This window comes from Nipponia nippon, unplaced genomic scaffold, assembly GCF_047370975.1.
Source record: "Nipponia nippon isolate SJK-2023a ecotype South Korea unplaced genomic scaffold, ASM4737097v1 scaffold_12, whole genome shotgun sequence".
NCBI lineage: Eukaryota > Metazoa > Chordata > Aves > Pelecaniformes > Threskiornithidae > Nipponia > Nipponia nippon.
In genome coordinates, this window is record NW_028262313.1 from 7,833,273 (window position 1) to 7,843,884 (window position 10,612).

Genomic DNA, 10,612 nt, shown 5'->3' on the forward strand with positions numbered 1-10,612 from the left:
ACTTGCCTGTTCCCTGGTAAACTGAGCAAGACAAGTAAAGAAAGTAAGACACGCTAAAGATCCCTTTTGAAACAGAAACGAGTTGCTTAAGAAACGACTCTTCCAGCCTGGAGGCTTCTCGATCGATGTCACATGCTGCAGTGCCCTCTGACTTGCTTTTGAGAGGCATGTTTACAGACTGGCTTCAAGGAGCAAGGAACCGGCCTTGCCGATTCAATGTTCTAATATAATCATCCTTGAGACGTTGCTTGGCTGCGATGGGCTCAGAAGTGTCTTCTCATGCCCTTTTAGTGTTTCTAAACAAATCCAGGCTTAACTGAGAACATCATTCTCTACCCTGGTGAAGTTTCTGGAAACCTTATAAAAGGAAAGGTATGGTCAGTATTTTGAAAGATATATGTATTTTCTGCTATAATTAGGTAGAATATGGACATAGCATTATAGGTTCAATTAAAAGCATGTCAATAAAAGGCAGTTGTGTGCTACATAAAAGATTCTTTTGTTGAAAACTGGCCTGAGTTACGACTGTTTTATACACATTAATTTGCTTTGTACATACAGAATGGAGCTGACTGAACAGCATGATTGTCTGACGAGAGCTGAAAAGCAGCACTTGCTGTAGGTAATTTAAATTGAGCCCTATTATCATTTACGGATTTATTCTGCTTAGAATCAATAAGATGAAAAAGGGTCTGAAAGCTGTACGCTAATGCTAATCACTTCTGGGTCAGTAACTCCTTTTGTTTAAGTTATGTATTTCTTCCCTGTATTCACAGAGCTACTTGGAAAGTGAAATATTTAAAATATCTTCCACTGAAGAGCATCTTCCCACCTGTTCTACTTCACAGGGAATTCAGCATTAATAAATACTTTGTTGTACTGAAAAAGTTCCCTGAGAGGGAAGTGACACCAACCAAAAGGACAAAAGAGATGCTGTGGAAAGAAGCTCAGCACAGAGTACCCTGAAAATGTTGTCATCAAGCAGTGTTCTTGGTGACTGGAGATTCAACTTGACCCTAGGATGCAGAACGAAGCTGGGTTTGGGTAGCTGCCGTCATTTCACTTTGTACTATAGCAACAATTTTGTCCTGGATAATTTATCTTTCAGGTTAGAGAGGTATCACTGGGCCCAGGACAGAAGAGAAAAGACAACAGGGAGGCCAGAACCAAGATGATTTTGCTATAGTGATGCAATTGAGAGGGAATACAATGAAAGGAATTTATATATATCAAGCAGAAAAAAAGGTAAAATGACCCCAAAAAATCAGCTCAACAGATTTAATTGTCCAGCAAGACCTTGGTTGTTATTGTCTTTGGGGCTGCAGGCAAGGGGCAGAGGTTTGCTGTGCTGAAGGGTTGTGTTTGGCAAACTGGAGGAGAGCTGACACGTTCTTATGAGGAAGAAACCTAAACACAACATCACTCTGAGCAAGGAGCCCTGGTGGAGTTCCCAGTCCTCCAGACTCAGTTTGTTCCTTTTGAAGTTCAGGAACTCATGCTAAAAGTATGGCTTAAAGAGAAGGTGAGTTTAAAAAAAAAAAAAAAGAACCCTGTTACAGTAAGAATGTTTACTGCATTAATGCCTAATTGTGCCATTTATTGGCTATGCAGTAGCGGGTGGACTGCATCCCCTGCAAAGAAGCCAGGAAGGGTAGTAAAACAAGTGGGCCGAACTGGATCTCTTTAGGAATCGGATTTGCAATGCTATGACAGAGCTCAGTGCTGTCTGAAATCTGTGACTTCTCACACAGAGCAGCAGAGAAGAGATGATATATAAGCGATGCTGCTGTGACAAGGGCTCCTTGAGTCTCGGCTCTGCTGTTTCTGCTGACTCGCCCCCTCCCAGCTTTGCCAGGAAAGATCAGTTCTGCAAGTTGAGAGGGGGCCCAGGTGATTGCTTCTGAAATGACTGATGTCGGGGATTGTGCTACGGCAGTGCTGAGGGTCAGGATCCCGGTGGCACTGTACAGTAGCAGGATGAGCGATGCTCCTGTCCCTAAGGAGACCGTGCTTTGCAGACGGGGCAAAGTGTGCCGAAAGGATGAAATCTCTTGCCTAAGGTGTGTGGAGCTGCAGGGGCAGAGTCAGAAGTAGAATTAGTCTTTCAAGTGCCAGGTGATCTCTGTTCAGATACAGCAAGGTTAGTTCTGGATGATTAAACCATCAGTGCTATTACAAATCTAGTCCATCGTGTGCACCACTGTTGGAGCTGATTGCCAAATCTTTGTTCTTTCACCAACAAAGTGGCTCTCCCTCCTCATACTCAGTTTCCCCAGATACCCAAGAGTACTGCTTCAGAGGTTTAACTTTTTTAAGTGTTTTAAAAAAGCATGTTAAACTTTTCTTGTATTAAAATGGGCTGGAGCAGCTAATACAATCTCTTGCAGTAAATAGCTATAAAAACATCAAAGGTTTTGATAACTGTTAGCTGTATATTTTGTAATGCCTATTGTATTTCCATTTTGTTAGTTCTATTTAAAGAGCAGTATTATCATGCCCCATTTCCTGTTAGATAGTTCTATTTGTCTGCTCTACAGGAGGCAGGAGATTTTAGGTCCAAAAGAAATTATCTCTCAGTAAATTACTCCTAACTCCATTACGGAATACTAAGCACTCTCCCCTTACTCTGCGAGCAGCTTGAAGAGATAACATTGCAATTTATTTATTTGTTTTGTCCCATGTATGTAGGTGACACACGAACTCATCTGAGCAGAGATGGTGAAAACTGACAGGTACATTAGATCAGTCACATACAGCAAAGTTTACTTTGATTATGTAGTCAGTGTCAAGACGTACAGTAGCTGATGTCAGTTTGATCTCTCTTATGGTATATAATGGCTTGTCTTTTTCATGGTTGAACGGACACTAATTTTTGTCTAATAAGTAAGCTATCAGTTGAGTGTTTTAGAGAGTAGCCAGAGTTTTTTATCCTTCTGAAAGGGAAACCATTCGTGAAATTATTTTAAAATTTGTTTGGATTGCTTGTTGTATTCATTTTTCTCCTTCTAAAGTCCCCTGTTCACTCGAAGGTACTAAAGGTACAATGTTTTCTAAGGACCTGCTGTGAATCTATTGCATTGCGTATGAGACCTTTCCATATTGAAATAGTAGCAGAGAACAGAATATTTTCTGTCTGTTTTGATGTATAGCTGCCACACTGCAAAGGCTGTATGTAACACCTTTTAAACTTTAAAGGGGGAGAAGAAACAATGTTCTGTTATGACAGCCCCCATCGTTCTCCCCTGTAGGAATTATCTAAGACTGTAACTTTCTAGGTTAGTTTTATTATTATTATTATTATTATTATTATTATTATTATTATTATTATTATTATTATTATTATTATGCACCCATGATTTCAGTTGAGTTGTGTTTATGAAAATAACTTATAAAAGTACATTTTGCAAGGCATAACGTAACTGATCAATAACGGACTTAAAAACCCCCTAAACAACCAGAACCCCAAAATAACACTGGCAAGCTCTGGAAGTGAAGGGTAATGGTCTGGGTTGTCTAGCATGGCTTAGCTTCCTGGCACAAAGGCAGTTCCAGGGGAAATGGATATTTACAGTGAATAGTAATTTCAAAATCTTGGGGAATATGTCAATTAAAAAGAAAAAAACCAACTTTCTTGGTACTACGAGTATGGTAGTAATTATTAACATCTCTGAACCCTGGACTGTTAACAGTATATGTCAGTGAGACCAGAAAGACTCAGATCAGTATGGTTAGATCTTCTCTTCTTCTTACTGACAGATTGAGCTGGCTTTGCTCTAATTAAAGTGATCCATGGCTCTCATTCAGCAGGGTGCTGAGGCCTTTGATGGTTGATGTGCACGGAGCTAGGTGTTTTCTTGTTTTTCTTGTTCGTTTGTTTGTTTTTCAGTCTAGAAATCTGTCTTCCTTTTGGGTTGTTACTAGTGTATAGGAACTTCCCATAAAAAGCACTGTTTTGTTGGGGATGCCAGGAAGATTTAACAGTGAATGGAGACCACCTAGTCAAATGCAGGGTGTGAATAACTAGTTTTTAAGTAGTAACAGTGGGGATTTTGAGGGTGCTTTTAGAGTTGCTACAATAATCAAAGCTTCCTTTCATTGTCAGGTATGTTATCCTTAGATGTGTATGTCTAAGTCTCAAAAGGACTGGGATTTGTACAGACATCTGAATGGCCTGCACTGTTTTTTTATTTCTCTGATCCAAGTGTTCTTCCACAAGCAAAACTGCTGAATGCTTCAGTGTTGAGGCTGTGAATAATTTAACTTATTTGACTGCAGCATAGGCACACATTTTTGTTTTAAACGTTTTCAAGAATAACTGTTCTCGAAATGGCAACTTCATAAGGTAAAATTCTGTAAGAGTCATTAGTAATGGCCATGTGTGTGCTGGAAACAATAAATGAGGTTCTTTCCTGCCTTCTCTTGGACTTGGGATGAGAAATTGAGATGCAGACTGAATTCTGTTTAAAACTGAGAATTTTGTGTGTGCTCTAGTAATGCCTGGAGCTGCTCTTTTATTGTCTTCAAGGCCGTGTCTTGGCAGGCCTTAGCATTTGCCATCCACTCTGCTTGGGGAGGGTTATTTGTTTTACATCCAGGGCTGGGCCCAGAGCAGTGTGCTCACCACAGTCCCAAAGCAGAAACCCTGCTGTGGAGCTGGGAAGTGAATACGGATCTCTCCCATCTGTCCCTCCGTCCTCCAGATGTAGCCCCCTCACTCCTTCGCCCTCTCTTTGCTTAGCTCTGTACAAAGAAGGTGAATGCGTATGGCACCACTGCTAAAACATCAACTGAAAACTTCATTGCTGCAGTCAGCAACTTCTCTACTAGTTCAGCTTGAGAGAGCACTAGTTCAGTTGGAGAGGTAAGACTTCGATGTTCTGATAACTTACAGATGAAAGTGTCTCCAGGCTCTTGTCATACATTAACATTGCAGCCTTCTTCACTTCTCTTCCTATATTCACTTCAGGATATATAGAAAATAAGGCTATAATAATGCTGTCCTTTCTTGTCTTCTTTCACAAACATTAATCCCATGATTTTTTATCAGTACAAAATAACCCTGGAGATAGGGCAGTCTGTGGACCAGCTTCTATGAAACTAGAAAACTGAAATTATTTTGTTTAATTGTGTGTGAAAGTCAACTTTTGTCAAAATCTCTAGCTGTGACTGGGTACTTACAAAATGCAATGTGTTCTTTTCTTTAGCAGATCACCTAAATACATTTTACTAGCAACCCTTCTGAACCAGATGAAACTGTAATTCAAGCTGTCTTGTCTGCTTCTGCTTTAGTTCACAATAATGGCACTATGCTGCTCACACCAAAGACCTAAGTTTTTATCTGTAACAGCTACATCAGGATTTTGTCCTAGTTTTTTTCTGCAGATCATTACTGATAAGGTAGGTTTTCTAAAATAAAAACTAAAAAAAAAACCAAAAAACACACACACAACAAATAATCCCCCGTTCAGTACATATTTTTAATGTAAAAGTTTTGTTACCCCATCCGTGTCACTTTGCAAGCTCATCCCAATCTTCCAGTGACTTCCTGCCAGCCATCACAGAGCAATTCTTCTCCAGCTGGAATATAGGAAATGTTGCTGCAGCCAACAAATGAAGTTAATTGAGAATATTATGTTCCTTCCAGGAACTGTGCCTTGGCGTACCGCTTGACTGAACATCTTCAGTCCTTGAAGGTTAACCTCACATTTTTTAGTAAACCGAATATGTTAAGGGGCGGGGGACAGCATGGCCAAGGGGTGAAGAGAGGACAAGCAGCTGGGAGAGCTGGCTGCTCGCGGGTGCTCTGCCACTGATGTGCAGCAACGTATTGGCTGTGTTGTGCTGTGGCTCCATCATCTGCAGCGGGGACAGCCCTGTCCTCTGGGCTGGACGGGGTGGGAGGGATGTGCGGGACAGCGTCCGGACCTGGAAGTAGTATATAGGCAGTGAACGGACAGGTTCTGTGTGGGCAGAAGGAACAGCCTTAGCTGAAGTCAGGTATTGCTTAAGCCATGGGGAAGTTCTAGGTGCAAAGATGAGCTTGTGACACATCCCTTCTTGTAAGGACTCATTGCTGCTCTGGGTGCCCGCGCCCAGGCGCTGGCAGCGGGGCTGCAGGGTCCCCTCTGAGGTGAGCTGAGGGGCTGCCCCGTGCCGGACGTGGCGGTTCCAAGGGCCCCACCACAGGGCACAGCTGAGCCCCTCAGTGAGGCTGGCAGCCTCGGGGAAAGTATTTCAGGAAGGGCAAAACGCTGCTGGGGAAAAGTGTGAGAAACAGCCCTGCACGGCGAGGGCCGGGCAGGAGGAGGGAGGAGGCGCCCCAGGCCCTGAGCATCTCCAGGCCCCTGTGGCTGTGGAGAGCCCCCGGGGGAGCTGGATTTCCTGACAGGAACTGCGGCCGTGGAGGCCCACGCTGGAGCAGGGGATGGTTTTGTGTAGATCAATGCGGACTGTAACACAACCCACTAGCTTCATTTTGTTGTAATTCATATGTAGAGCTGCCTGAATATAAGGTCTATAGAAATGCCCTGTCCTTAATTGCATTTTATGCAATTTGGGTGGTTGTATAGCTCAAGTTAGTGAAGTACAGGTGGCAGGCATATCATCATATGCTTCTTGCTATGTGTATTTTGTTCATAGAGCTTCCTGGGAAGCCACACCTCAGACGTTTGCTGGTAAGTGTAATTACATTGCCAGGGATACGCTATGCACAATCTCTCTCTCTCTCTTCCTTTTAAAATTTTCTTTTCTTTTGGCAGTCTAGGCTTTATCTAGTTGTGATGTGTGGCATTTAATGACAGGGTTGAAAATGAACAAGTTGTTAAAAATCTCAATAATAGCAAAAAGAAAACTTCTGCCTTGGGGAAAAACATCTGAAGCTTGGGGATGTTTCTCCCTTATCTTCCTTTTCCTTTGATTTTGGGCATCTTTTGCAGGATGAACAAGTGGAGCAAAATTATTACCTGGCTGGATGAGAGAAGAATTTTTACAGAGAAATTCTCATTTACCTGGTTTAGATTAAAGTCTGCAGATCTCTATTTCCATGTGGCAGTGCATTTGGATTTAATGTTCAGAATAAGGAAAAAAAGTAACATCCTACCCTATGTTTGGCAAATTTGCAGTGAGGACCCCATTGCAAGCTGGTGGTTTACATCTCGTGTAACTTGAAATAAAGGAGTCACTCACACATTCATAATCAATACAATTACTTCTACTTTACATGAATTAAGTAATTTGTATGGCATTACTGTTTGGGGCATTTGTATCCCTATTCAGAGCACTTCTTCAGTATTTCAGCCCCACTGATGGTAAAGGCAGGTGCATGCCAGTTACCCACAAAACCAAGGCAAAGCTCTATGGGGAAACTCTTTTATGTCCATCTAGATTTGAATTTGTAGTCCCTTTCCAATTACTGTGCTAATTGTTTAAGAGATTGCTAGACTAAAAAAGTTTTTAATCACTAATCTGTTTTTGAAAGGAACTTATGGGCTCAAAACCTGAACTACATACTTCTTAAATTAATTTTCTTCATGAATACTTCTTTCTCAATACAGATTTGTGAGTCAGAACACCCTACTGTGCTTGTTTCTTTGTCTTTTCTTCAAACACCTGGCCTATTATTCTCCTTCCCCCCCCCCCAACAAAATTGCTCTTTCTTTGTAGGCAAGGTTCTGATGATATTATGTCACTGGAAATACGGAAATTTACCCAACGTCCTGTGTTATCAGAACTGAGCTTGGGGCAGAGAACAAACTGAACAAACCTGACAATTTAGCCAAATGTCAGCACTCCAATAGAAATATTTGTGAACATTTCTTGAAGAGATACCAATATGCTGCAGAATCTTCCAACAAAACACCTCAAAAAATTGTGACATGGAAGGTAATGTCAAGAGGTTTAATTTAGAGATTAAGTATTTTTTCACAGTGGGCCAGTGGCTGTACAAAGTGAATGGGGGCGGTGGAGTATTTGGATCTTCTGTGCTGCTTTGAAAATCCTCCCCTACATTTTTGTTTTCAGGAAAACCAGACAAACCCAATGAAACAACTGGGGCTCCAGGCTTGCTTCAGTTGAAACCTATGCCAGGAAACCATCTTGATGTCACCCAGAGAAGAATTGGGCTGCAACCCTTCTTTATTCAGAAGAGAGGCACAGGGTCAAATCCTGCAGTCTTAATCCAGATCAGTGCAGGCTTTGCTTAAATTAGGACTAAGGAATTTAGTGCATAAGGCAAGATAAAGTGTCGGGAAATAATTGCAACATTCGGTGTGAGAAACTCTCTGTGAAATGGCTGGCCTGTTTAGAATGTGGGATGCCGCTCTCCTCATCGCCCTGAGAGAAGATAAGAAAGTAAGTGTCCCTGCTTGGCTCGTGGTAAGAGTGTTGAGCCATGTGTAGCTATGAAAGTAGGCTGAAGGTTTTTCAGTTAAGTGCTCCCGAATATTTTTTTAAATGTAATTTTAATACCATGTCCATAATAGCTTGTAATTAAGCCTCTTTATTTAAATTTAAAATAGATTGAATAAGTAAACCTCCTTCCCTTGGTGTAATATTTCATTGTAAGACAGTAATAATTAACATAAAAAGCTTGTTAAGTTTTGGTTACAGACGCACTCTGATTCCTAAGCTGATTTCAAGTGTTGTCCTGCATATTTATTTTCATAATATCATTAGCTCTCACAGCTGGCTTTTCAATTCACATGAAAGAATGGAAATTTCTTGGAAGGACTCATTAAAGCAGAAAAAGTGAAATCAGCTTAAAGAAAATCTCCCTGCATTTCAAACTAAAACCAGATGAAACATCAGTTAGCTGTATTCTCTACCTAACTAAAACCAGATGAAACATCAGTTAGCTGTATTCTCTACCTGTACCCACTGGGAAATGCTAATGATTGCAGACACCATCTTCTGCCCAAATGGCACAGGAGTGACACCTCCAATTTAATCAGTAATGTAACAAAACAGGCAATGTATGTACCTGTGCAATTCTGTCATGTATCAAATAGGACACAGTAGCTTGAAGCCACAGAGCCATGGACAAATGCACACCAAAGCAGAGATTGTCCCTGCCTCAGTGTGACGACATCAGGAGAAGCAGAGGCCAGAGCTGGCGGTGGCAGGGCAGTGGTACCCAGTAGGTGCTTGTCTGTGGTTTCAGTGGGAGAGGAGGGTGTCTTGGAGGAAGGGTGCCCCCTTGCAAGGAGAATTAGGAAAGAGCAACACCAAATCAATCTGGCAAGGGTTTAGGAGCCAACCCTGCTGTCCAACCCTACAGTTCCCAGAGTGGCGTTGAAGTGGCTCTGTGTGCTGGGCAGCAGGAGCAGCTCCCAGCTCTGGCATGAGCTGGGGTGCAAATGAGTGAAGGTACTTGCCTCTGTGTGTTAACTGCTGTCCCTGAAATGATTTCTGTCCATAGCTATTGGAAAAACTTTGTTGATAGATGAACATTAGCTCTGATGTAACTGCCAAAATCAAGTGAATTTTAGCTTGTGAATTTGATATCTTCCCCCTCCTGCCCCCCCAAGTGAGATCTCTGTGGCCCTGTGGTCAATGATGAAGATTTTGGTGATTACATAGGACCTTCTATTTCATGCAATATATTAAAACAGCCTTCAGCAGTTATTTTTCACATGCTGCTTCTGGTGAATTTGTCTAGGAATATAATTAGACAAAAATACCCAGGTTTTATTTCTATTGCCGAGTTCTTTTCTGACCCGCTCATGGCAAATGCAGGACAGTTTCTGCTACTTTAAATGAAACAGTGGCAGAGTCTCCTTTCCTGCAGAACCTCCTTGCATTGCAAGAGAGAGACACTGATGGCAAGGAAAGATGCCACAGAAGCTTGTGCAGAATAGAACATGAGTTGTGTAATGACAGTTTTCAAGCCATTAACCTACTTAAAAGGTTAATTTGGAACAAACTCAGTGCTTGAGTGGATACTGTGTTGTGCTGCCAGTTGGCAGCCCGGGCCATGAGAGCGGATTGGTGGAAGCAAATTGCTGTTGTGGAAGAAACACGCTCAAACTTTGTGCAAGAGGTCCTGGTTACATCACTGCCCAAGTCTCCTGCTGCTTGACCCACTGCGCAGGCTTACTGTAACTTGGGTAGAAAGCTTGCTTTTCCCAACAGCATAATACCAGTGCCTTCTCCTACCTGTGCTAAGAATGCGGTCTATGAACCCAGAAATACTTCCAGTTTCGTGTTAGGTTATGACTCAAGTGCAGTCAAAGCTATTAGGATTTCAGAAGAAATGGAAAACAGATCTGTCTGGTCCAGCAAACTGCCTTCTCTGTCATGTACCTAAGTACAAGCTCAGAGGAGTCCACAGAAGCAGCAGTTAGGTACCTGGAGTGCTGCGCTCAAAACTCTAGCCTTGAAAACATCTGTGTAGTCTTAAAAGTAGGCCCGGAGCTGTCTTGAGAAAGAAGTTCTAAAATATACAATATCTTTTCAGTGTAAATTTGCTTGTAAATGTGTCTGGTGGAAGCAGGCAGCATCAATGGAAGAGTTCCACGTTGCCCCATCAACCCACAGAACCAGAGCTTGCTTGGACCCTCGCTACAGATGTGGGAAAGGTAATCTTCGTGTCTAGTCAGCTGTTGGCCTTTCTTTT

General features: G+C 42.1%; 1 long non-coding RNA gene across 1 annotated transcript; it reads left to right on the forward strand.

Moving 5' to 3' along the window:
• The first annotated feature begins 7,702 nt into the window (after positions 1 to 7,702).
• LOC148056674 (uncharacterized) lies at positions 7,703 to 10,573 on the forward strand. The gene is made up of 3 exons (XR_015702656.1): positions 7,703 to 7,881; positions 8,020 to 8,349; positions 10,454 to 10,573. It is a non-coding gene; the product is annotated as an uncharacterized LOC148056674 (long non-coding RNA).
• Positions 10,574 to 10,612: the final 39 nt, after the last annotated feature.